The sequence below is a fragment of the Schistocerca piceifrons genome, chromosome 1 (assembly GCF_021461385.2).
Source record: "Schistocerca piceifrons isolate TAMUIC-IGC-003096 chromosome 1, iqSchPice1.1, whole genome shotgun sequence".
Classification (NCBI taxonomy): domain Eukaryota; kingdom Metazoa; phylum Arthropoda; class Insecta; order Orthoptera; family Acrididae; genus Schistocerca; species Schistocerca piceifrons.
In genome coordinates this window covers 646,571,390-646,595,987 of record NC_060138.1, presented here as the reverse complement: position 1 = coordinate 646,595,987, position 24,598 = coordinate 646,571,390, and positions in this window count along the sequence as shown.

The following is a 24,598-nucleotide window of genomic DNA, read 5'->3' as shown; positions in this document are numbered from 1 at the left end:
ATGTGTGGGGGCAGAGTCGCGGTAATAATTAAGCAGTAGGTAAACTAGCAGCCAGATATATCGCCCGTGTGAGGCGATTAGGGTCCCCACTCCTATTAATTACATGGTAAAAGATCTGCAGACATACAGGGACATCCGCACCCATATAAACCAGCTTAAGATGACCAGTCCCCGTGGAGTTCCACTTTAAGGAGGGAGGGGGTAGGCTGATGTGTCTACATCGAGTCCGTCCTATCGATTTGTACCATGCAATATCGCTTATATAGCACTCAGGTACGCAGGCTCTATGGAGCGTGAAACCTATGAAATACTACGCCACATATGCAGAACGGCCGGTCGGTTGTTGTGGAGGAGGTCGCGAGAAGGCGCAGGATGCGCTGGTGCTGGCATTTGCAATGGACGGCGGCGTGCACAAGTAGCAAGATAAGGCCGCGAAATGGTCTCTGCGTTCAGTCTTGCTATTCTTGGATTTCGGCCAGGACGAGGGTGTGTGCGTCCTTGTCATCCAACACGATGTCATTGTAGATATGGACAAACTGATAACTTGGTGAGCTGCACTTGAGAACCGTGTGGTCTCGTGGCGACACGCTAACTTTGTGAAACATATTCAAGATGTTGACTGCAGCAGCTGAAATTTGTACCAGGAACTTCAAATAGCGACTGTGTGGTGTGCTCCGGGTCAGGAACGTTTTGTTTAACGGTCAAATATTTGAGCTCAGAGCTCAGGCGGGGAGAAGCTGTTATTACGATAACGTGGTTTCAGTACTTTTCTCAAGGACTGTTTTCCTGAATTATGCAAATGTACAGGAGGAAGCGCATTTGTGTGTGTGTGTGTGTGTGTGTGTGTGTGTGTGTGTGTGTGTGTGTGTGTTCTAGAAGCTGGCTTATTTCGCATTCCGTGTGATCATGGGTTTGTTTGTGTGTTTGTGACGGCGGGTGACTCAGGGCAGGCTTGATCATCCTGTATCGGCCAAACGGTAAAGGGCGCCCTCAAAACGAGCCTGTACTGATCGTAAAAAAAAAAAAAAAGGATAACCACTACTATTTGTAAACTGGATATGTTGGTTTCTGTAAACTTTTCAAGTATAGCTAAGATCAGGAGCGTGAGTGTTGGCTAAGGTTAAATTCCATGTTTGTGGTCTAAAGGTGTCTACCTGGAATTCTATAGTAATTGACGAGTTTTATTTTGTCATGATTTGAGATTTGTATTTGGCCATTTTGAGAATCTCCTGATAAGTTCTAGTTAACGAGGTTGTATAGCAAGCAGTGTTGATTAAGCTATCTTTGTTCAGGAGTAACTTGTTTTGAACATCCTTTTATGATGACTGTTGTTGCCTTGAAATTTAGCCCAGTGCAGATTTTATTGGAAGTTTTTTAATTGTTAAGGTAAATGCCTGTTTTTTTATATATTTGCTTAAGTCGAATACTGTTTTTTTTTAAATAATTCAAAGTGAATCTTTCTTAATTTTTGGAATGATTAATACCTTTAGAATGATTGAAGTTGTTGTAAAATTCCAGTAGAAATTAGGTGTCTTTGTGTCCGTAGCGAATAAGTACTAAGGAATGGAAAAAAACTATCTTGAAGGGACCTTGTAATAAAATTTATTTTTGAAATTTTTGGTCCAGCACGTTTTCACAATGGAACCATGTTTCCTGACCTTCATAAACGGAGTAGCAAAGCGTCACCTGAATTAAATCTTAGCGGAAATAAAACAACATAATGGAAGAAGATAAAGTTGCAGGTGTTAGATGAGGAACAGGTAATTTGTACCACAAAATAGCTAAGCCCGATCGGTAGCAATAACGAAGATAGCCTAACAAACAGCACACCAAATAGAAAATGAGGACATTGCAGCGAACTGCATACAGCGAACTAGCGCCAGAAGTGTTACTTGTGTTTGTCTATTCTGAAGAAGACATATTATTTTGTATGTCGTCCTTTGTTTGAGGCACCTCTGTGTAATTGTATTTGTGGATGATTATGTGTAAAGAGACTTCAAGAATTCTCAGATCAATGTTAAGTATTTGTACTTGTCTTGTTGTAATAAAATTCATTAATACGAGTTGTTTGTTTGTCTAGCGAACCGAGTATGCAGGATTCCTAGACACAACAACATGGCACGAATAACATGCTGCCGACGATATAGGATAACACAACAACCTGTTAACGCTTCTAACCCAAAGCTGCACAGATTGTCTGTTTTGTTTTGTCGTGGACTTTTGTGTTTTGCTGGCGCCTTAATTTTACCTTGCCTTTTCTTTGCAGGGGTGTGTTTACATGTTTTAACAGTGATTCTTATGTTTTTTCTATTCAGTGTTTTCAGATGGGCGTTGCAGAAATTTTCTTTGCTTGTGTGCTTATTTTTATTGCTTGCATTGTCAGTTTATTGCATTTGTCTATTCCAAAATGAGTAACCCACCTTTCCCACCCCATGCTCAGGCGCCTCAGCTGCAGACAGCTGTTTGTTTCAGACGCAAAAAATTGCAATCCTTCTAAACACGGAACAGCAGTTGCTGGCCAACCAACCAACAAATGCAGTGAGACCACCTGACCAACATGCAACAACGGTAGCTCCTAGTGCCATCCTGCATTTTCACCAGTTTAATGAAAAAGAGGAATGGCTCGCGTGGTTGCAACAGTATGAAGGCCACATCATTACTCACAAAATATCAGGTACTGCGAAACTACATTACTTTTTGTCAACAGTAGGAAGTGCAGTCTTTCACCTCATTCAGAAGTTGTTCCCTAACGCCACTCCGAATGTACTTTCTTATGATCAGGTTGTAGGTTCTCTAACTATGACCAACAAGTAAATTTGATGACAGCTAGGTACCAATTCTTTCATTGCAAGAAAAGGTCAGAATAAACTTATCGCGAGTGGGTAACAGATTTGCAGATTATGATGAGGAAATGCAAATTGAAATGTGCTTGTGGTACTTTATATTCAGATGATACGTTGCATGATGTGATTGTGTACAATGTAACTGACAAACTTAGAGAACAGATACATCATTTCATCATGTGGTGTAAGTTCTAGATCAGTATAATTCAGGTGCCATAGCGGCCGATATATTTGAGCAGCCACCAATTTGTCGGGTTAAATCATAGCTTGCTCGCGACCAGTCCAGTAGGCAGCAACAGCATGCGCGCGCCAAACCTAGTAAACAGTTTTCTAAACAGGCGGCTACAGAGTGAATAGAATTAAGTCATGCTCTTTGTGCTATTCAAGGCACAAACGCCAAGATTGCCCGTCCAGACAAGCACAGTGTTGCGCTTGTATCAAGAAAGGTCACATACAATCCGTATGTTTGCAAAGGAACAAACATAAGAAATTTGGCCACTCACAAAAATCTAGTCACAAGGCCCATGTAATAAATGCAGTGTACTCAAAGCCTGCTGCAGCCATTAGCAAAACTAGCACCACCTGACTGCTTATAATGGACAAGACATTCCCGTTTTCGGAAAATGTACTTTGCCTGTCATGTATCGCTCGCATACGTGAACTGTGGCTTTCACTGTGCTACAATCACGCGATTGTGAGAACATATTTGGTCTTGATTCGTTTGATTTGTTTGGCTTTCAAATTCAGGACAGTGTTTTGTCACTGACTGCATTCAATGTCAAAGACAGTGTAGCTAGCTTGCTGAGAGAATTCCCTGAACTCTTTCCTGAAGCTTTAGGTTCAAATGGCTCTAAGCACTATGGGACTTAAGGAGACCACACCCTGCCTATCTAACCCATGTTAATTTAAGCAAGTATTTGACCCATTTCTGAAAAAACTATTTGATGCGGGATCTTAATATTTTTACTGCATGTTACATGACGCTATTAGTCAACTGTACTAAAATCTACTTTATCCATTTTACAGTTTTTAAGAAATACTTTTTTAAATTTATTAACAAAATATTAAGCTTTTTCTGCAGAAAATATTTTTATGAACTTCCTAATGGGGGAATATTAATGAATGTAGTACCATAGGTGGCTTTTATGCAGAATCTCTGAAAATTTCATTCATTTATCTATGATAGTTTCTGATATAATGGGGCATATGTACTGAAAATTTTAGTTTGTGGGAAATTGACTTTAAAGAAACTTTTGAAATTTGTTACTTACAGTTAATTAAAACTGTCCTGCTGCTTCTTTGGCCTCTAGCAGGTCTTCTAGCTTCTTTTTCACCTTCCTGGATGTTTGTGTTGCTTTCTTGGCCATATTAGATGCAGACCTATCTGCATCGGCTATCCTCATTTTATCGCAATGTTGCAGCCCAGTGATCACATTTTCACCAGGATTAATTCCCAGCTTTTACCGTACCCCACACTTTCCAGTATTACAACTGAAAATAATAACAGCATCATGAACTCCTAGTTTTATTGTATGCATGGCTACAAATACAGGTTTAGGAAGCCGGTTCCAAATTATTCATTTGGGTTCTGTCTGCCCATGCAAACATTTCCTTAGGTCAGGATGAACCAAGTCCCTGAAAATAGGTTTAATTGCTGTAATAACAGCAGCAGGAAGATAATGCTGGTGAGAATAAGATTCTCCAGTTGCCTGAGCCCTATTGTATTTGCACCACGAATTTTCTCCTGATGCACACAATCCATGACATGGTTTATCATCAGTAGAGGACTTATGGAAGAATATGGCCCAAACATCTCTCTTCATTACCTCCAGAATTTCTTTTTCTCCTAATTGCCTGACTATAGTATACCTGCAGGTTTTCTATTTCATTTTCTTAACCGATCCTGTCCGCTCAACAATTTTCCGTCTTCTAATTTTTTTTTTCCTCTAGAATCAAGTTAGTTTTCTCAGCCTTGTTCCCGAACTCTTTTGAACATGGCGTACACATTCTATTTTGCTAATAATGGAATCTCCATATGGCTTAGAGTTCACCACATTGTTGTATGCCTTACTGTCACCATCGCCCAAATATTTGGTGTACCGTAAGCTTCTTGTTTCTACAGAGCGATGAAATATTTGTTGTACTCCATGAACTTCCATACTACCACTTGTTCCTCTAAAATTAGCCACACAGTTGTTCTTTATGTACACTGACTTTACAACATTTGCAATATTTAGACATTATCTCCACATCTAACACTTTATCGGTGTCTACACTCTTGGCAGTCACTACTCCATTCAGAGAAGTATGTCCTCTTTTCTGCCAACTTCCATCAAGTGCAACTGCAATATCCGAACAGTCATCATTTCCTTCCACTGCTTCCCTAGCAGCCAGTTTCATGCTTTCTCACTGACATCACATACAGCTTTGTCTAATATTGCAGTCAGTTTTTCAAATTTATTAGGTGGTTGATGTAAGTTCATCATTGAACAAAATGTTCTTCCTGCAGGCATGCCCTTGCCAGTGGATCGTAAGGCATAAATTAATCTACTATTGATTTCATAAGGGCCACTTGAATCTGGTTTTGAAGAACTCATAAATGAAATAACAGCTGAGGATTTAGTGCAAATTAAATCCAAAACCATTGCTAGGCCTTTTCTCCCACTGGCACTCTCACAAATTTTCACACTCTGTGACTCACCACACATTCTACATCGTACAAATTTAGAAATTACATCTGATAATATTCTCAAATTTATGATAATGTTACTGCACCCCTTGTCACTTACAGTAAATTCGTTGTAACTCTCTTGAAATGGTGAGAACTTCTTTGATGATGCACTTGTTGAAGAATTACAATTAGAAATATCGTTGCCAGGCGTCTTGTACAGAAAGCTTTCTAAACTTGTTTCCTCTAAACTGTCGTTTCTTGAAAATGCCTTTACGTTTCGTCATCTTCGATAAACACAACAAAACACATGCTAACCGCGCGTTTGAAAGCGTGTTGTTTACGAACAGCAGAAACAAAAAATACCGACGTTGCATTCCAAGGATAGCCAACACACTCGGGAGTAAAAAAAAAATCACTAACGTGCAATGTAGGGGATAGAGAGATCTAAAATATATGCAAAAAAGTGGGTGACAGAAAAGTGGGCGTGGCACATAAAACACATGGTAGGAAAATGCTCTTTAAATGCTCGGAAAAAAATTTCAGCAAAATCCTTTTCAGAGTACTTAAATAAAACCTTAATCTATCGGAATATGATGAAAACCAAAAATCGATTTTTTTCGACCTGAACCACGGTGTGGTCCCCCTAACATCTGAGGTCATCTGTCCCCTAGACTTAAGTTTAAGTAGTTCTAACTAACCTAAGGACATCACATACATCCATGCCCAAGGCAGGATTCGAACCTGCGACCGTAGCAGTAGCGCGGTTCCGGACTGGAGCGCCTAGAACCGCTCGGCCACCGCGGCCGGCGAAGGTTTAGGCAATGGTAACAATGTTCCACATATTACTATGAAAGACAATGCTCAGCCGAAATTTTGCCGGGCCAGAGTCGTTCCCATTGCATTACGGGACAATGTGGCGGCTGAACTTGAAGAATTGCAAGATAGCGAAGCTATTGCGACCATGCAAGCTAATCAATGGGAAAGTCCACTAGTTTTGCTCCCCAAGCCTTCAGGTCGCATTCGCCTCTGTGTTGACTTTGTCACAAACTGTGACTGACACTTATTGCCACGCACAGATCTCATGGACAGATTAGGCGCTGGTCGCTACCTGTCAAAAACTGATTTGCGCGACGCATATCTTCAAATACTGCTAGATGAAGAATGTCAAACTGTGTGTGTTATGAGCACTCATTTCAGCTTGTTTAAATATTTGCGTTTGCCTTTTAGCAGTGCTTCCACAGTCGCCATTTTCCAGCTGTATTTGGAACAGCTGACGGCTCAAGTACCACACTGTTCAAACTATTTGGACGATATTGTCGTAGCAGGTCGTATACCTGAAGAACACATTGCAAATTTGCGTACATTGTTTCGTGTGTTATCTGATGCAGTATTAAAGTGTAAACTGGACAAGTGTGTGTGTGTTTTTTAAAGCCTGAGTTTAAGTATCTTGGTCATGCCATAAACAGTCAAGTTGTACATCCTCTTGAATCACATTTGTTAGCCGTACGTGACCTGCCAGTTTCTCACAATGTCACAGAGCTGCAGTCAGTCTTAAAGGAAAATAAACTATTATATTCGGTCCGTACCGAATGCTGCACAAATCGCAGTTCCATTGCATCGCTTGCGTTACAAGAACGCCCCCTTTTTTTGGACAGATGAGTGCCAAGAAGCTTCTCAAAAACTTAGATGCACTGCTCAGTGATCGATGCTTGGTTAACTTTGATCCTGACAAACCAGTTGTATTGCAAGTTAACGCTTCCTCTTACGCACAGATTTGGTGATAAAAACAGGCCTGTTGCTTTCGCATCAAAAGTGTTGTCCAAAGCTCAGTGTAACTATTCACACATAGACAAAGAGGCATTGGCGACTGTGTATGATGTCACCAAATTCCACCACTATTTGTATGGCAGAAAATTCAACTCAGTAACGGATCACAAGCCATTGCAGTCTGTTTCATCCGATGAAGCCAGTTCCTGTATGAACTGCCCAAAAATTGCAAATATGGGCTTTGTTGTCTCAATACTAGTACGATATTGTGTATCGTCTGACAGCTCAACATAGTAATGCAGACGCACTTCCATACCTTCCGATTGGCCCTGATGCAGACTTTGACGCTTCTTCTGCATCTGGTCACATCGATGCTCACGATTCTGAATTGCTTCAATCCTTTCCGCTGGATTATAGGAAAATTGCACAGGCCACGGAAGCTGATTCAGATTTGAACATGTTGTTAAAATACATTCGCACATCTTGACCTCGATCATTGCATAGCATAAAGAACTCTGTACTGCGCCGATACTTTGCACGTCGGCGTAGCCTCGCTATACAGCAAGGGGTGATTCTTGTTCAAAATGACAGTGGACAGTCACATGTGCTGATCCCAAAGCTTTGCAAAAAGACGTGTTGCAGTTACTTCACCAAAGACACTGTGGATTGTTCGTCAGAAACAGTTAGCGCAGCAACACTGTACGTGGGAGGATGTGGACACCCAGATAGAACAGATGACACCAGTGTCACACATGTGCGGAAAAATCAGTTCGCTCCACCACAGCAGCTTTAACGTTAGCCACTTTCAGCTGACGCATCGTAGCCTCCTCATTAGCAGTCTCTGCATAGCACAGTTAGAAATCAGCAGTCTCTGTAGTCAATTGACATACTTTTGTCAGAAGCGGTCGCTAGGACCAGAAATGTTACTTCCGTTTGTCTAATCTGAAGAAAACTGATTATTATTTTGTATGTCGCCCTTTGCTTGTGACACATCTGTGTAATTGCCCTTGTAGATAGTCATGTATAAAGGATTATAACAATTACTATAACAATTCTCAGATCAAAGTTAAGTATTTGTACTTGTCTTGTTGCAATAAAACTCACAAATAAGAGTTGTTTGCCTAGCGAACCCAGTATGCAGGATTCCTAGACGCAACAAGTCATGAGAGGAGAAATAGAATTTTGAGGTATTTTGCACAGTGGGAGTAAAATGTCAGTGACACTGAGACCACTTAGACAGCTGCACAGAAAACAACTGGTCTGTATTATTGTTAAGAAAGACTACAATTAAATCTGCCACATTGTGAAAAATTACGGAAATAAACCGACAAGTGAGGCTTGATCTGGTGTGTCAGAGACACGCGGATAGCAAATTTTGTTGTGGTTCCTAAACTAGCTACTGATCTGATTATTGGTATGGACTTCCTCAGTGACTACATAACATTGTTTGATCTAGAATCTGGCGAAGTCGTTTTACAAAGGAGTGTTTATTTTGAAGAAGTAATCATTGTGGTACAGATATCGGCAATCTGTTTGGAATTCTGCATCGAACAAAAAGAATGTGAGGGAATGACTATAAATCAGAAATGGGACGAAAGGGAAACTGAGGATGTAGAAGAGTCAATAAAACAAGAAATCTGACAAGCCATCAATAAGCGAGTGGGGTAGATTGTAGACATTGATGCTAAACATGGGTAACAATTTCGGGAAATATTCCTTGAGAAGAAAGATGTATTTCTCCCGAATCAGTAATTTCCAGTACACATTGAAGTTGAAGAATGACTGCAAAATCTTTGTACCTCTTTATGCCATTCACCACGTACATAGGTCTAAGCTGACTCAAGAAACAGGATGAATGTTAAGAGGAGATGGGTCTGTGCACCTTGTACTAGATTCAGTGCAACTTCATACCATTTAATATATAAGAAACTCAACCTCGATTGCGGTACAGCAATGGAGCCTGATAGTTTGTTGTTGTTGTTGTTGTTGTTGTTGTTGTCTTCAGTCCAGAGACTGGTTTGATACAGCTCTCCATGCTACTCTATCCTGTGCAAGATTCATCTGCCAGTACCTACTGCAACCTACATCCTTCTGAATCTGCTTGGTGTATTCATCTCTTGGTCTCCCTCTATGATTTTTACCCTCCACGCTGCCCTCCAATACCAAATTGGTGATCCCTTGATACCTCACAATATGTCCTACCAACCGGTCCCTTCTTCTGGTCAACTTGGGCCACAGATTTCTCTTCTCTCCAATTCTATTCAATACCTCCTCATTAGTTATGTGATCTACCCTTCTAATCTTCAGCATTCTTCTGTAGCACCACATTTCGAAAGCTTCTCTTCTTGTCTAAACAAATTATCGTCCACGTTTCACTTCCATACATGGCTACACTCCACACAAATACTTTCAGAAACTACTTCCTGATACTTAAATCTATACTCAATGTTAAAAAATTTCTCTTCTTCAGAAACGCTTTCCTAGCCATTGCCAGTCTACATTTTATATCCTCTCTACTGCGACCATCATCAGTTATTTTGCTCCCCAAATAGCAAAACTCATTTACTACTCTAAGCGTCTCATTTCCTAATCCAATTCCCGTAGCATCACCCGATTTAATTCCACTACATTCCTTTCAAGACACTGTCCATTACATTCAACTGCTCTTCCAAGTCCTTTGCTGTCTCTGACAGAACTAGAATGTCATCGACAAACCTCAAAGATTTATTTTCATCTCCGTGGATTTCAATTCCTACACCAATTTTTCTTTTGTTTCCTTTACTGCTTGCTCAATATATAGATTGAATAACATTGGGGCTAGGCTACAACCTTGTCTCACTCCCTTCCCAACCACTGCTTCTCTTTCATGACCCTCAACTCTTATAACTGCCATCTGCAAACATTTCTACAGAATCCAAACTGATCTTCCCCAAGGTCGGGTTCTACCAGTTTTTCCATTCGTCTGTAAAGAATTCGCATTAGTATTTTGCAGCCGTGACTTAATAAACTGATACTTCGGTAGTTTTCACATCTGTCAACACCTGCTTTCTTTGAGATTGGAATTATTATATTCCTCTTGAAGTCCGAGGGTATCTCGCCTGTCTCATACATTTTGCTCACCCGATGGTAGAGTTTTGTCAGGACTGGCTCTCCCAAGGCTGTCAGTAGTTCTAATGGAATGTTGTCTACTCCCGGGGCCTTGTTTCAACTTAGGTCTTTCAGTGCTCTGTCAAAGTCTTCACGCAGTATCATATCTCCCATTTAATCTTCATCTACATCTACATCTACGTCCTCTTCCATTTTCATAATATTGCCCTCAAGTACATCGCCCTTGTATAGACCCTCTATATACTCCTTCCACCTTTCTGCTTTCCTTTCTTTGCTTAGAACTGGGTTTCCATCTGAGCTCTTAATATTCATACAAGTGGTTCTCTTTTCTCCAAAGGTCTCTTTAATTGTTCTGTAGGCAGCTTCCATCTTACCCCCTAGTGAAATAAGCCTCTACATCCTTACATTTGTCCTCTGGCCATCCCTGCTTAGCCATTTTGCACTTCCTGTCGATCTCATTTTTGAGACGTTTTTATTCCTTTTTGCCTGCTTCAGTTACTGCATTTTTATATTTTCTCCTTTCATCAATTAAATTCAGTATTTCTTCTGTCACCCAAGGATTTCTACTAGCCCTCGTCTTTTTACCTACTTGATCCTCTGCTGCCTTCACTTCTTCATCCCTCAAAGCTACCCATTCTTCTTCTACTGTATTTCTTTCCCCCCATTCTTGTCAATTGTTCCCTTATACCCTCCCTGAAACTCTGTACAACCTATGGTGTAGTCAGTTTATCCAGGTCCCATCTTCTTAAATTCCCACCTTTTTGCAGTTTCTTCAGTTTTAATCTACAGTTCATAACCAATAGATTGTGGTCAGAGTCCACATCCGCCCCTGGAAATGTCTTACAATTTAAAACCTGGTTCCTAAGTCTGTCTTACCGTTATATAATCTGTCTGAAACCTGTCAGTATCTTCAGGTTTCTTCCACGTATACAACCTTCTTTTATGATTCTTGAACCAAGTGTTAGCTATGATTAAGTTATGCTCTGTGCAAAATTCTACCAGATGGCTTCCTCTTTCATTTCTTATCCCCAATCCATATTCACCTACTACGTTTCCTTCTCTTCCTTTTCCTGCTATCGAATTCCAGTCACCCATGACTATTAAATTTTCGTCTCCCTTCACTATCTGAATAATTTCTTTTATCTAATCATACATTTCTTCAATTTCTACGTCATCTGCAGAGCTAGTTGGCATATAAACTTGTACTACTGTAGTAGGCGTGGGCTTCGTGTCTATCTTGGCCACAATAACGCGGTCACTATGCTGTTTTTAGTAGCTTACCCGCACTCCTATATTTTTTATTCGTTATTAAACCTACTCCTGCAATTCACCTATTTGATTTTGTATTTATAACCCTGTATTCACCTGACCAGAAGTCTTGTTCCTCCTGCCACCGAACTTCGCTAATTCCCACTATATTTAACTTTAACCTATCCATTTCCCTTTTTAAATTTTCTAACCTACCTGCCCAATTAAGGGATCTGACATCCACGCTCCGATCCATAGAACGCCAGTTTTCTTTCTCCTGATAACGACTTCGTCTTGAGTAGTCCCCGCCCGGAGATCCGAATGGGGGACTATTTTACCTCTGAAATATTTTACCCAAGAGGACGCCATCATCATTTAACCATACAGTAAAGCTGCATGCCCTCGGGAAAAAGTACGGCCTTAGTTTCCCCTTGTTTTGAGCCGTTCGCAGTACCAGCACAGCAAGGCCATAATGGTTAACGTTACAAGGCCAGGTCAGTCAATCATCCAAACTGTTGCCCCTGTTACTACTGAAAAGGCTGCTGCCCCTATTCAGTAACCACTCGTTTGTCTGGTCTCTCAACAGATACCTCTCCGTTGTGGTTGCACCTACGGTACGGCTGTCTGTATCACTGAGGCACGCAAGCCTGCCCATAAACGGCAAAGTTCATTGTTCATGGGGGAGATTGTTTCTTACATATTAGATTATTACGATTGCTGACTGGGCTGCAATGTTGAAAGTACAAATACCATTTACACATGAGATGGACAGGCTGGAGAAACTTAAGAGCTGCTGCAAAGATTTCATGGGATTGTTAAAAGAAAACAAAAAATTCCTTGACGTCTATATTTATGTGCTGCTCCATGACTCTGCTGTCAATATCTTTCTTCTTGGCTTGTGTGTAACTTCTGTGTATTTTCTTACAGTAAAATGTGGTTTTTTTTCGTATCCAGGGTGTAATTACAAAGCTAATAAAATGTTTTCTTGCCTTTAAATAATATTTTTCATCAGGTTATGGGCCCAGTACACGTGTAAAGGCAAACAACACAGTTTAATTAAAACAATATTTGAAATGAGCGTATGTCTGTAAAGAAACATGACTGCTAGCGGCGATTGTAAGGTCAGCGTTGATAAGCTTGAAGGACCTGACGACTGGGCCAAATGGAAATGACATATTTCTATGGTGCTACGTTCATATGGACTAGAAGATATTATTAACGGTACACGTGAACGTGTAGAGTTGTCGCAAGATGCGACAAGTGAACAAAAAGAAGCGTACGTGGAATGGCACAAGGACGACGCAAAGGCAGCAAGTCTTATAGCAAGTGCGCTAAGTAAACCTGTTGCAGAACTCGTCTTAACGTGCAAGAAAGCTAAAGAAATCTGGGACAAATTACGCGCCCGATTTGAACGTAGCAGTACTCAGCGTTTGAATATGTTGATTGAAACATTTTTCCGTGTTAAACGTGATGAATCGGAAGATATTAGTGCACATGTGGCCAAACTGCAAAAGTTATTTGTGGACCTGAACGATGAATTATCAAAACATGAAGAAAATACTCTGTCTGAAAGAATCTTAAATGGTCGAATTTTGTCAACACTGGGAAAAGACTACAACAATTTTAAGGATCTCTGGGATACGATACCGACAGAAAAGCAAAGCTTGAATTTATTGATTGAAAAACTCTGTACTATTGAACTGCGTGAACAAGACGTTAATGGAAGTGCAGCTTTTGTCGTTTCTAAAACAAGAAAACGGCAAACAAGTAATCAGCAAGTAAAGATGACGAAGTCACAATTAAAACAGAAGTTTCCGTGTAATAAATGCAAACAATTAGGTCACTGGGCAGCAGAGTGTCCACAGAACACTCGTGACAGCAATAAAAGAAAAGAGAAGAAGCGAGACAGTGAACACGCTGCATTTACTTCATACGCTATGGGTGTGTGTACCAGTAATCACAGTGACCCAAATAAATGGTATTGCGACAGTGGCGCTACAAATCATATCACTCCCAACAAACAGTATTTTGTTTCGTATAGTGAATTTGATGTTCCTCAAGTAATTTCATTGGGAAAACAAGATGTGAAAATGTGTGCGTTCGGTCAAGGAACAGTTTACATCCAAATCCGACGAAACAATAAATGGTACAATGCTAGAATGGACAATGTTTTATACGTCCCTGATGCAAGAGCTAATCTGTTCTCTGTGAGAGCCATTGCCTGCAGAGGCTACGGTACTAATTTTAGTTATAATAATGTCTGTGTTCGAAAACAAGTCAGTGGCAATATTGTTATGACAGGTTATGTGAAAAATGGACTTTATGTGTTGAACATGCGTGTTGTTAGAAATGCAAAAATGAATCGTATGAGCTTGATGACTTCATCCGAAACATTGCAAGTGTACCGTGAAAGGTTTGGTCATCAGAATAAACAACATGTGAAGAATATTTTAAAAGGAATGAACATTAATGTGGAAGATGCCAAGAGTGAATTTTGTGACGGCTGTGCGGTTGGAAAGATGCATAGGCTGCCATTCAAAACACGAACAATACGCGCTACCAGTACTGGTGAATTAATCCACGCGGATGTAAATGGACCAATGAGCACGAAATCTTTTGGAGGCAAGCATTATTATGTATGTTTCAAAGACGATTTTAGTAAATTTCGTCGAATTTTCTTTTTAAGACACAAAAGTGAAGTGTGTACTGTGCTTAAGCAGTTTTTAAATGAAGCACGAACTAATGGACATGTTGTCAAACAATTTAGATATGATGGTGGCAAAGAATTTAACAATAAGAATGTCAGTGAACTGCTTGCAGACAGGGGAATAGAGCTACTGATTCCTCCTCCTTACACTCCTGAACAAAATGGTGTGGCTGAACGGGAAAATAGGACCATTGTTGAAGCTGCCCGGTCAATGCTAAATCCGAGTAAATTACCTAAAGGGTTGTGGGCAGAGGCATGTAACACAGCAGTCTACCTAATAAATCGTACTGGAAAATCTTCAGTTGAAAATAAAACCCCTTATGAACTATGGTTTAATCGACCAGTAGGACGACTTGATCATCTCAGAATTTTTGGTACAGGCTGCTATGTTCACATTAACAAACAATTCCGTTCCAAGTTTGATGATAAGGCAGTTTTTGGACGACTTGTTGGATATGTTAATGACAAAGATGGGTTCAGAGTTTGGATTCCATCTAAAAGAAAAGTGGTGTTGAGTCACGATGTAAAATTTAAGCCAGAAATTGTTTGTGATTTACATAGTGATCATGTTGAATTTGAAGTCCCTCGGGAAGAATTTAATGATCCGAATTCATCTAAAGATGACCAATGTAAATCTCCTAGGCTGTACACTTCTGGAGGAAGCCAAACTCAAGAAAAAATTGGCACTCTCGATTCTAGAGAAAGTCAAGAGTCGAGTGAATCTGAAGAAAATAAAGAATTAACAGAATTTCTAAAAGCAGAAGCTGCTGAATCTTCTAATGAAGAGAAACAGAAGAATAAAAGACAACGAAGAAAACCAACCTGGATGGAAAGTGGTGAATTTTGTATGGCAACAAAAGTTCATGCACTTGGATACAATGATCCAAACTGTTTTTCAGAAATATTGCAGTCAAACGAGAAGGAAGAATGGATGCAAGCTATTAGTGAAGAACTTCAATCACTTAAGGAAAACAATACTTGGGTGCTGGTTGACCGTCCGAAGAATGCCAAAATATTGCAAAACCGCTGGGTTCTACGGCGAAAGGTCGTAGTCAATGGAGGTACTCTCTTTAAAGCCAGATTGGTTGCAAAAGGCTGTATTCAGAAAGCAGGAATTGATTATGGCGACGCCTTTAGCCCTGTGGCACGTTATGACACCATACGAACTCTGTTGGCTGTAGCTGCTTCAAAGAAAATGCTGCTAGAACAATTCGATGTAAAGACAGCTTTTTTGAATGGAATACTTGAATATGAAGTATATATGGAACAACCAGAAGGTTTCGAAGATGGTACAGGCCGAGTATGTTTCTTAAAAAAAGGTCTTTATGGGTTGAAGCAAGCGCCACGTTGCTGGAACAAACGTTTTGTTGAGTTCATGAAGAAAGCTGGTTTTTCAAACAGTGATGCAGACCCATGCCTATTTTATCGTAGACAAAATGGAAATAGCCTTTATGTGGTAATCTACGTTGATGATGGCCTGATTGTCGGCAGTAACAAGAGAGAAATTGCTGTTTTTATGGATGTTTTACAACATGAATTCGAAATAACAACTGGCAGTCTTGACAATTTTCTTGGCATAAAAATAAAGCAATATGAAGATGGAGCAATAATGATAAGTCAAGAGAAATACACAGAAGAACTTCTGCAAAGATTTCGAATGGCAGAATGCAATACAATCTCAACTCCTATTGGACGTGAGGACAATAATCAAAACGAAGAAGTTTCGTCATCTGTACCCTACCGTGAAGCAATTGGTTGTCTCATGTACCTTTCAACAGTAACTCGTCCAGACATCACTTTTGCAGTCGATAAAGCTGCTCGAGCTATGGAGAAACCAACCACTGAAGACTGGAATAGAGTAAAGCGCATTTTCCGGTATTTGAAAGGGACCTTAAATTTTGGAATTGTATATAATAAAAAAGAAGAGTCAAAGATTTACGCTGATGCAGATTTCGCAGGTGATAACCGGACAAGGCGCTCAACAACTGGAATTCTTGCAAAGTACTCAGGTGGTGCAGTGTCATGGACAAGTCAGTTGCAGAAAGTAGTGGCCACATCCACAACCGAGGCGGAAATAATTGCAGCTAGTGAAGGAGCAAAAGAGTTAGTTTGGTTACGTCGTCTGCTATCAGAATTAGTGGAAATGTCGGGGCAGCGTCCAGTTCTTTACATTGACAATGCTAGTGCATTGAAGTTGGCAAAAAATCCAGAATATCATCGACGTTCTAAGCATATAGAGGTCCGACATTTCTATGTTCGTGAAAGATATCTGAACGGTGAGATTTTCTTGGAACACATTGATGGACACAATCAGTTGGCAGATATTTTGACGAAACCTCTTGAACGAGTTCGATTTAATTTTCTATGTTCAGAAATTGGCATGCAAGAGACAAAGCAATAATTTCATGATTTTTTCTTTTGGAGGAAGCGTTAAAAGAAAAGAAAAAATTCCTTGACGTCTATATTTATGTGCTGCTCCATGACTCTGCTGTCAATATCTTTATTCTTGGCTTGTGTGTAACTTCTGTGTATTTTCTTACAGTAAAATGTGTTGTTTTTTTCGTATCCAGGGTGTAATTACAAAGCTAATAAAATGTTTTCTTGCCTTTAAATAATATTTTTCATCAGGGATAAATAACTTCTCATCAGTAGGTACAAGATAAAGTTTCTGGCAAATAGAACCGCAACCTATTAGCCACATTTCTCGCATTTGGCCAATATTACTATTAGTTTCTGTGCCTACCATTTGGACTGAATGTATCTTTGGCTGCATTCATTTGGGGGTTAGATGGAATACTTGAAGAGTCTATGGATCAAGAGATAGTGATGACCTGCTGATTGTAAAAGAAATATTGAAAGACCATAATAGAGCCTTACAGGCTTTATCAATGCTCTAAAGAATCAGAGTGATCAACTTAGATAAATGTTTTAAGACAAGCAAGGTGGAATTTGTAGGATATATCATAGCAGTGGAGGGAATATCACAAAACCCAGAAAAAAAGAGGGCATCGTTCTATTCCTGACGCCACAAACCAGAAAATATCTGACGGGATTTCTTGGGATCATTAATTTCTACAAAGTTCATCAGGATAGATACTCTGGCATTACCGAGACTATATCCATTAACAGACAAGAAAACACCACGGGTACGGATTGTAGCCACTGAGAGTGAATTTCATTGAAAAGTACAGTGGTAACAGCGCCGATACTGTCACATCCCGTCTTGTCAGCCGATTTTTGTATGGCCACGGACAGAACAAAGATGGGCATCGGAGTTACGATCTTTCAAGAGGTTGAGGAGAATGGAGTGTGTATAAAAGACCATAACGTTTGTTAGCCATATGCTGGCAAAGAATGAGATATTAATTATGAAACTTGATGTTTTTAGGCATGGTTTGGGACTTTAAGAAGTTCTGGTACTTCCTCTTCAGACATAAAACCAGAGTTTACACAAACGACAGAGTGCTGGAGTTCCTACTGATAGCTAAATTAACCCATGGTGGACTGATGAAATCAGTCCTATTCCTTCAAAAATTTGATTTCTCAGTTACTCATGTGGCAGGCAAAACGAATGTGAGAGCAGATGCATTGTCTCGTTCACCAGTAGGATTTAAAGAAAAAATAACTGAAGACTTCCACGATAATTATTCTACACTCCTGGAAATGGAAAAAAGAACACATTGACACCGGTGTGTCAGACCCACCATACTTGCTCCGGACACTGCGAGAGGGCTGTACAAGCAATGATCACACGCACGGCACAGCGGACACACCAGGAACCGCGGTGTTGGCCGTCGAATGGCGCTAGCTGCGCAGCATTTGTGCACCGCCGCCGTCAGTGTCAGCCAGTTTGCCGTGGCATACGGAGCTCCATCGCAGTCTTTAACACTGGTAGCATGCCGCGACAGCGTGGACGTGAACCGTATGTGCAGTTGACGGACTTTGAGCGAGGGCGTATAGTGGGCATGCGGGAGGCCGGGTGGACGTACCGCCGAATTGCTCAACACGTGGGGCGTGAGGTCTCCACAGTACATCGATGTTGTCGCCAGTGGTCGGCGGAAGGTGCACGTGCCCGTCGACCTGGGACCGGACCGCAGCGACGCACGGATGTACGCCAAGACCGTAGGATCCTACGCAGTGCCGTAGGGGACCGCACCGCCACTTCCCAGCAAATTAGGGACACTGTTGCTCCTGGGGTATCGGCGAGGACCATTCGCAACCGTCTCCATGAAGCTGGGCTACGATCCCGCACACCGTTAGGCCGTCTTCCGCTCACGCCCCAACATCGTGCAGCCCGCCTCCAGTGGTGTCGCGACAGGCGTGAATGGAGGGACGAATGGAGACGTGTCGTCTTCAGCGATGAGAGTCGCTTCTGCCTTGGTGCCATTGATGGTCGTATGCGTGTTTGGCGCCGTGCAGGTGAGCGCCACAATCAGGACTGCATACGACCGAGGCACACAGGGCCAACACCCGGCATCATGGTGTGGGGAGCGATCTCCTACACTGGCCGTACACCACTGGTGATCGTCGAGGGGACACTGAATAGTGCACGGTACATCCAAACCGTCATCGAACCCATCGTTCTACCATTCCTAGACCGGCAAGGGAACTTGCTGTTCCAACAGGACAATGCACGTCCGCATGTATCCCGCGCCACCCAACGTGCTCTAGAAGGTGTAAGTCAACTACCCTGGCCAGCAAGATCTCCGGATCTGTCCCCCATTGAGCATGTTTGGGACTGGATGAAGCGTCGTCTCACGCGGTCTGCACGTCCAGCACGAACGCTGGTCCAACTGAGGCGCCAGGTGGAAATGGCATGGCAAGCCGTTCCACAGGACTACATCTAGCATCTCTACGATCGTCTCCATGGGAGAATAGCAGCCTGCATTGCTGCGAAAGGTGGATATACACTGTACTAGTGCCGACATTGTGCATGCTCTGTTGCCTGTGTCTATGTGCCTGTGGTTCTGTCAGTGTGATCATGTGATGTATCTGACCCCAGGAATGTGTCAATAAAGTTTCCCCTTCCTGGGACAATGAATTCACGGTGTTCTTATTTCAATTTCCAGGAGTGTATTTGAGGAACATGACCTTTGAAAATTACATTACTGTGTTTGAGTGATACTGAGAAGAGCAGGCAGAAGCGTTGCTGATTCGCTGTAGGCCCTCTGTATACCATAAGAATTAGTGAACAATGTGAAATGGCAAACCTACATGAGCTGCATGCAGATTGGATTGTAGAAAGGTGTCTTAAAATTGAAAAATTGTATCACTTCAACATCATGGAGTGCGAGATATGGCATGCCCCTTCCATTTGCAAAGCATGTCAGCTGATACACACCCCTCTCTATATGACTGTACGTAATAAAATGCGACCGCCGCGCCATGGCTTTCGTTACATATTAGTCATAGTGGATCTCCCATCAAAGTTTGTGACTCTCACAACACTGCACAGAGCTATGGCGCTCATCATACCGAAGGACTGTGCGAGGACTTCCTGGAACAATCGTTGATAAGATTATCATGGCCAGTGGGCCTCAGTTCAAATCAAAAGGCAGAGAGCTACGCTGAGAAGACACCAGAGGCAGCCATTTACATCCCAGCGTACCACCAGAGATTGAACCATGCGGTATGCATCATGAGATGTTGGTAATTTGTGCCCATTGCACTTTCACAAACAACATGCACCAGGTGACATATTGTCCAGGAAGTTCCGAAACATAACATGCGAGACGTCGCGCAGTTGGACACTATCGCCACTTTGAACTGTGCTAAGGAATCGGACACCGCCAGAGAGATTGGTGGAAGTGGTTAACTATCCACCAAGAACGAGAACTGGTTTATCAGGCTCTAGACAGAGGAAAGAGAAAGCAAAGAGCCAATAAGAAGACGTGAGAGACAGAAAATCAGGTGGGTAGGAAGTCCTTGTCACATCCTTCTGAGTTTCAAAGGAGCAGAAGAGGATGTGTCATAAGTTTTTCTCAGTACACAATGGGCCATTAAGAATTGGATGATTTGTACATGTGTACGCATTTGAGTTAGACCATCAAGTCCAAGAAATCAGTTCGTGTGCATCACCTCAGTCACATCAAGACTTTCTTAGAATAGACGAAATGAAGAATATAAAAAGCAGGGAAGGCGAGAGGAGTTTTGGAAAAGGTTGCTGTTCCACTGTGCATGAGCATACAGTAATGAAAGCAACATCACTGCGTAATGTAGGTAGATGATCAGAGCCTCTACTGAAGAGCAGTGTTCAGCGAGAATCACAAGGAAAAAAAAAACACGCAAACATGTGTTGTACTTCAACATACTGAAATTCTCATAGAGAGTTATATTGGATTCAAAAGAGCTATGTATGTTGATGAGGCGCGCCAACGTCTGGCATATATGAATTTGCAATATAAGTGTTACAGGGGAAGGACTGCCGAAATAGCTGCATGAGATACATTAGGAACCGGATTTGTACCTCATATCGGATGACTGTTGGATGGGATAAGAAATGAAGACATTTATACTGATCCTTAAATGACGCTTTGTACTTCCAAGTTAGGAGTGTCTTGTCATCGACAGTGCCAGATTACATGCTCTTGTATTTCGTTCATCCCAACGAAGCGCTGGAGGTTATTGTTTGATGAATAACTGTTGAGGTCCTCGCCAGAGATGCGACAGAATGTTAATTTTGATGGATATTTGTATGGTTATAGTTGTTCAATGTCAGAAGGTTTGAATGAAATGTTCGTTCAGTATGAATAGGTTCTCTCTCTCTCTCTCTCTCTCTCTCTCTCTCTCTCTATATATATATATATATATATATATATGGCTATTACAAATTATTGAAGCGATTTCATAAATTCACTGTAGCTCCATTTATTGACATATGGTCACGACACACTACAGATACGTAGAAAAACTCATAAAGTTTTGTTCGGCTGAAGCCGCACTTCAGGTTTCTGCCGCCAGAGCGCTCGAGAGCGCAGTGAGTCAGTGAGACAAAATGGCGATAGGAGACGAGAAAGCGTATGTCGTGCTTGAAATGCACTCACATCAGACAGTCATAACAGTGCAACGACACTTCAGGACGAAGTTCAACAAAGATCCACCAACTGCTAACTCCATTCGGCGATGGTATGCGCAGTTTAAAGCTTCTGGATGCCTCTGTAAGGGGAAATCAACGGGTCGGCCTGCAGTGAGCGAAGAAACGGTTGAACGCGTGCGGGCAAGTTTCACGCGTAGCCCACGGAAGTCGACGAATAAAGCAAGCAGGGATCTAAACGTACCACAGCCGACGGTTTGGAAAATCTTACGGAAAAGGCTAAAGCAGAAGCCTTACCGTTTCGAACTCATTGATGGGGACATGCTGCGCCGAGTGTGGGAGGAACTTGATTATCGGTTTGATGTCTGCCGAATCACTAAAGGGGCACATATCGAACATTTGTGAATGCCTAAAAAAACTTTTTGAGTTTTTGTATGTGTGTGCAAAGCATTGTGAAAATACCTAAAATAATAAAGTTATTGTAGAGCTGTGAAATCGCTTCAATCATTTGTAATAACCCTGTATATATATATATATACTCAATAACAAAAATGTTTTTGTGAAAATAACGCAATTTTTTATATTACAAAGAACTCTGCGTATTTTATACTGCTTATCGTTAAACTTGGACATAAATTCGTGGTCATTATTTTGATTTACTGCTTGCTATCAGTCACCCCATACTTGTAAAGTCATTCTCGTGGAGATATTTGTTAGGTTGTATTTAATATTGTAATAGATTTGTGTACTGAGCCTAGTCCTTAATCACGCGGAGGCGAGGCATGGGGTGGGAGGGCAGTGTGCTCCACCGCCTGGCGCAACTGGCGAGGTAAGTGGCAGGCGCTCACCCCAGTTGGCGGCGGCTGCAGTCAAAGTCGCCCAGCTATGGCGGGCAGAGCCCTTTCGCCGCAGCGCTGACATGAACTATGTACAGCCTGTTTGAAGACTCAGCAGGGGGCTCCCCGGAGGCTAGAGGAGGGTAACACAGATGACTTCAACGTAACGACAGTAGCGAGCCGCAGTATGGAATGACGGAGCGACCAATGCACATAAGAGATTACCGTGCCTGACTGACACACTAATGACTGGTAATGCTGGGGTTACTCCACAATAAATGAACGTTTTACCTTCGAGAATTCATGACTGGAAGAGTCTTCGTTTTGATGATGTCAACTTATCTTTTTCTCATGCTTGAGATTTTTATCCATTAGCCAGTACTGTGCTACATAATCATTACCCATTACAATATTTCTTTTCTCACAGCGAGAATGTCCTGGTACTGTCTGCTGTCACACTCGGTACCAATCAGCACAACCTTTTCAAATTAAACCCTTGGAAAGTGAGAAAGATTGTCCAAGCTGCTCCACATTTAGCTACTGGTCAGCTCTAGCGAGCGGGTTAGCTACACATTGGCACGTTACAGTCGATTTGACAAATAGACGACTGGCACCACTAACAGCACCATGAACGTTGGAGACAACACAGGTTAAATATTCCAGCCACCTGATTCAATGGGATAAGGTTGGCCACGTAATCATGAGCGAGGTGACGTCACACCCAGCGTCACTGTTACCCCTCTCAGGGCTATACCTGGCCAGACTGGAAGGTGAGCTACCTTTTTCTATGCGACATTGTGTACAAACATACTATAGAGACCTCTTATGGATTTATGTGATGGTCACTTCTACACTTCTATAAGATTTTTCTATATTTCCAAAACACGATTAATATCCACATATTTTGTAAATGACATGTATTTTCCGTATACTGTGAATTACTACAGATCTTTGTTAGGTATATGGTATGAGTAGATCTTCTGTCAGAAATTTTTCTTGTAATGTTGACTCTGACATTAATAAAGAGATTCTTGTGTTTCATCAGCTGGTACATGAGTCTTAGTTTGCTGTTGTGTATATTCAAACATTTACAAACGACCTGCATTCAGCATTTAGTACAACACTAAATAAAGATTAAGATTGTTTCCTTGACGATGTATGCGATTGTCTCTGTCTGTCAATTGGTTTCTGCCTACGTCATGTGGTTGTCAGGATTACTTGTTCTATGCTATTGGCAGTTGTTAACGCTGATTGTCAGTTGGGCAAACCTGGAATTCCAGCGAAATCTGCCTCATTGTGGTTAGCAAAATTTTGCTTGTTCCTACTGGTCTACTTCCCTTTAAAGGGTCACCTCCGCCGCAAAATTTTTATGGCTAGGGGGATGTTATGGAAAGCGGGTAGCATTTCGCATGTCCCTTTCCATTTAATATGAAAATAACACATTAATTAGAGGCTAAGCAAGTTTCATTAAAGCGAACTGAATTACAGGGGCTGTACATACTGACTTCTAACTTGAGCTCAAATATATTTAACGTGGTGCAGGTCTTTCTTGTTTTTCCCTATGCTTTCTGTGAATGTACTTGAATGGGAAGCATGTTGGATCTGGGACGGGCAAGGCAGCGAAAGCGTAACGAAAAAAATAGCGCTTGGTTTCGGCACATGTGGACAGCCTCTGTGTTAACCCCATGAAAGCTGTCACGCGTGGCCAGCCACAAGAGGTGTCAGCTAGTGCGCATTCATGATCTAGCCCTATCCTGTGGCTGAGCTTAGGGCAGGGAAGGAACTCTGTCAGCAGGAGACCAGCGCTTTCTCATGTTCTGAAGAGTACCTTCAGGATATAACAATCTTCCACTTTCCTAAAGAAACACAGCTTGCTCAGCTTTGAGTGCAATTTTTACTTTCAGAGAATCTCTAATGTGAGGCTAGTTGTTGGGCGTGGAAACTGCGATTGGTAAAAATGATTGTGACGTCAGGGACAGAGATCAGAAGCGGCAGGTTTCTGAAAGAAGTCAATGACGTTTTTTTCATGTCGCGTTTTCTTGGCGGGCTTGTTGTGCATGAAGGAACCTCGCCATTGGCAAGCTGAATGTTCATATTCTGCGGCTGGCAGGAAGGAATAAAAGGTTGTACAGTTCAGTTAAAAATCTTTGAGTTTGCTGGGACATGGAGAGGTATGCGCATCTTATGCACATCAGTAGCGTCCGTTTGGAGAAGGAGAGGTGTGAGCATTTGGCGCGCATCGATTGGGGTCCAGAGTTTGTGTCAATGTGTACTGTACTGTAGAGCCACACCCATGATTGCGGCGTTCTGCATGTCTCACTCTGATTAAATACGGTGAGTTTAATTACCAGCACCGCCATTGTGGTACAACTCTTGGTCAGCATA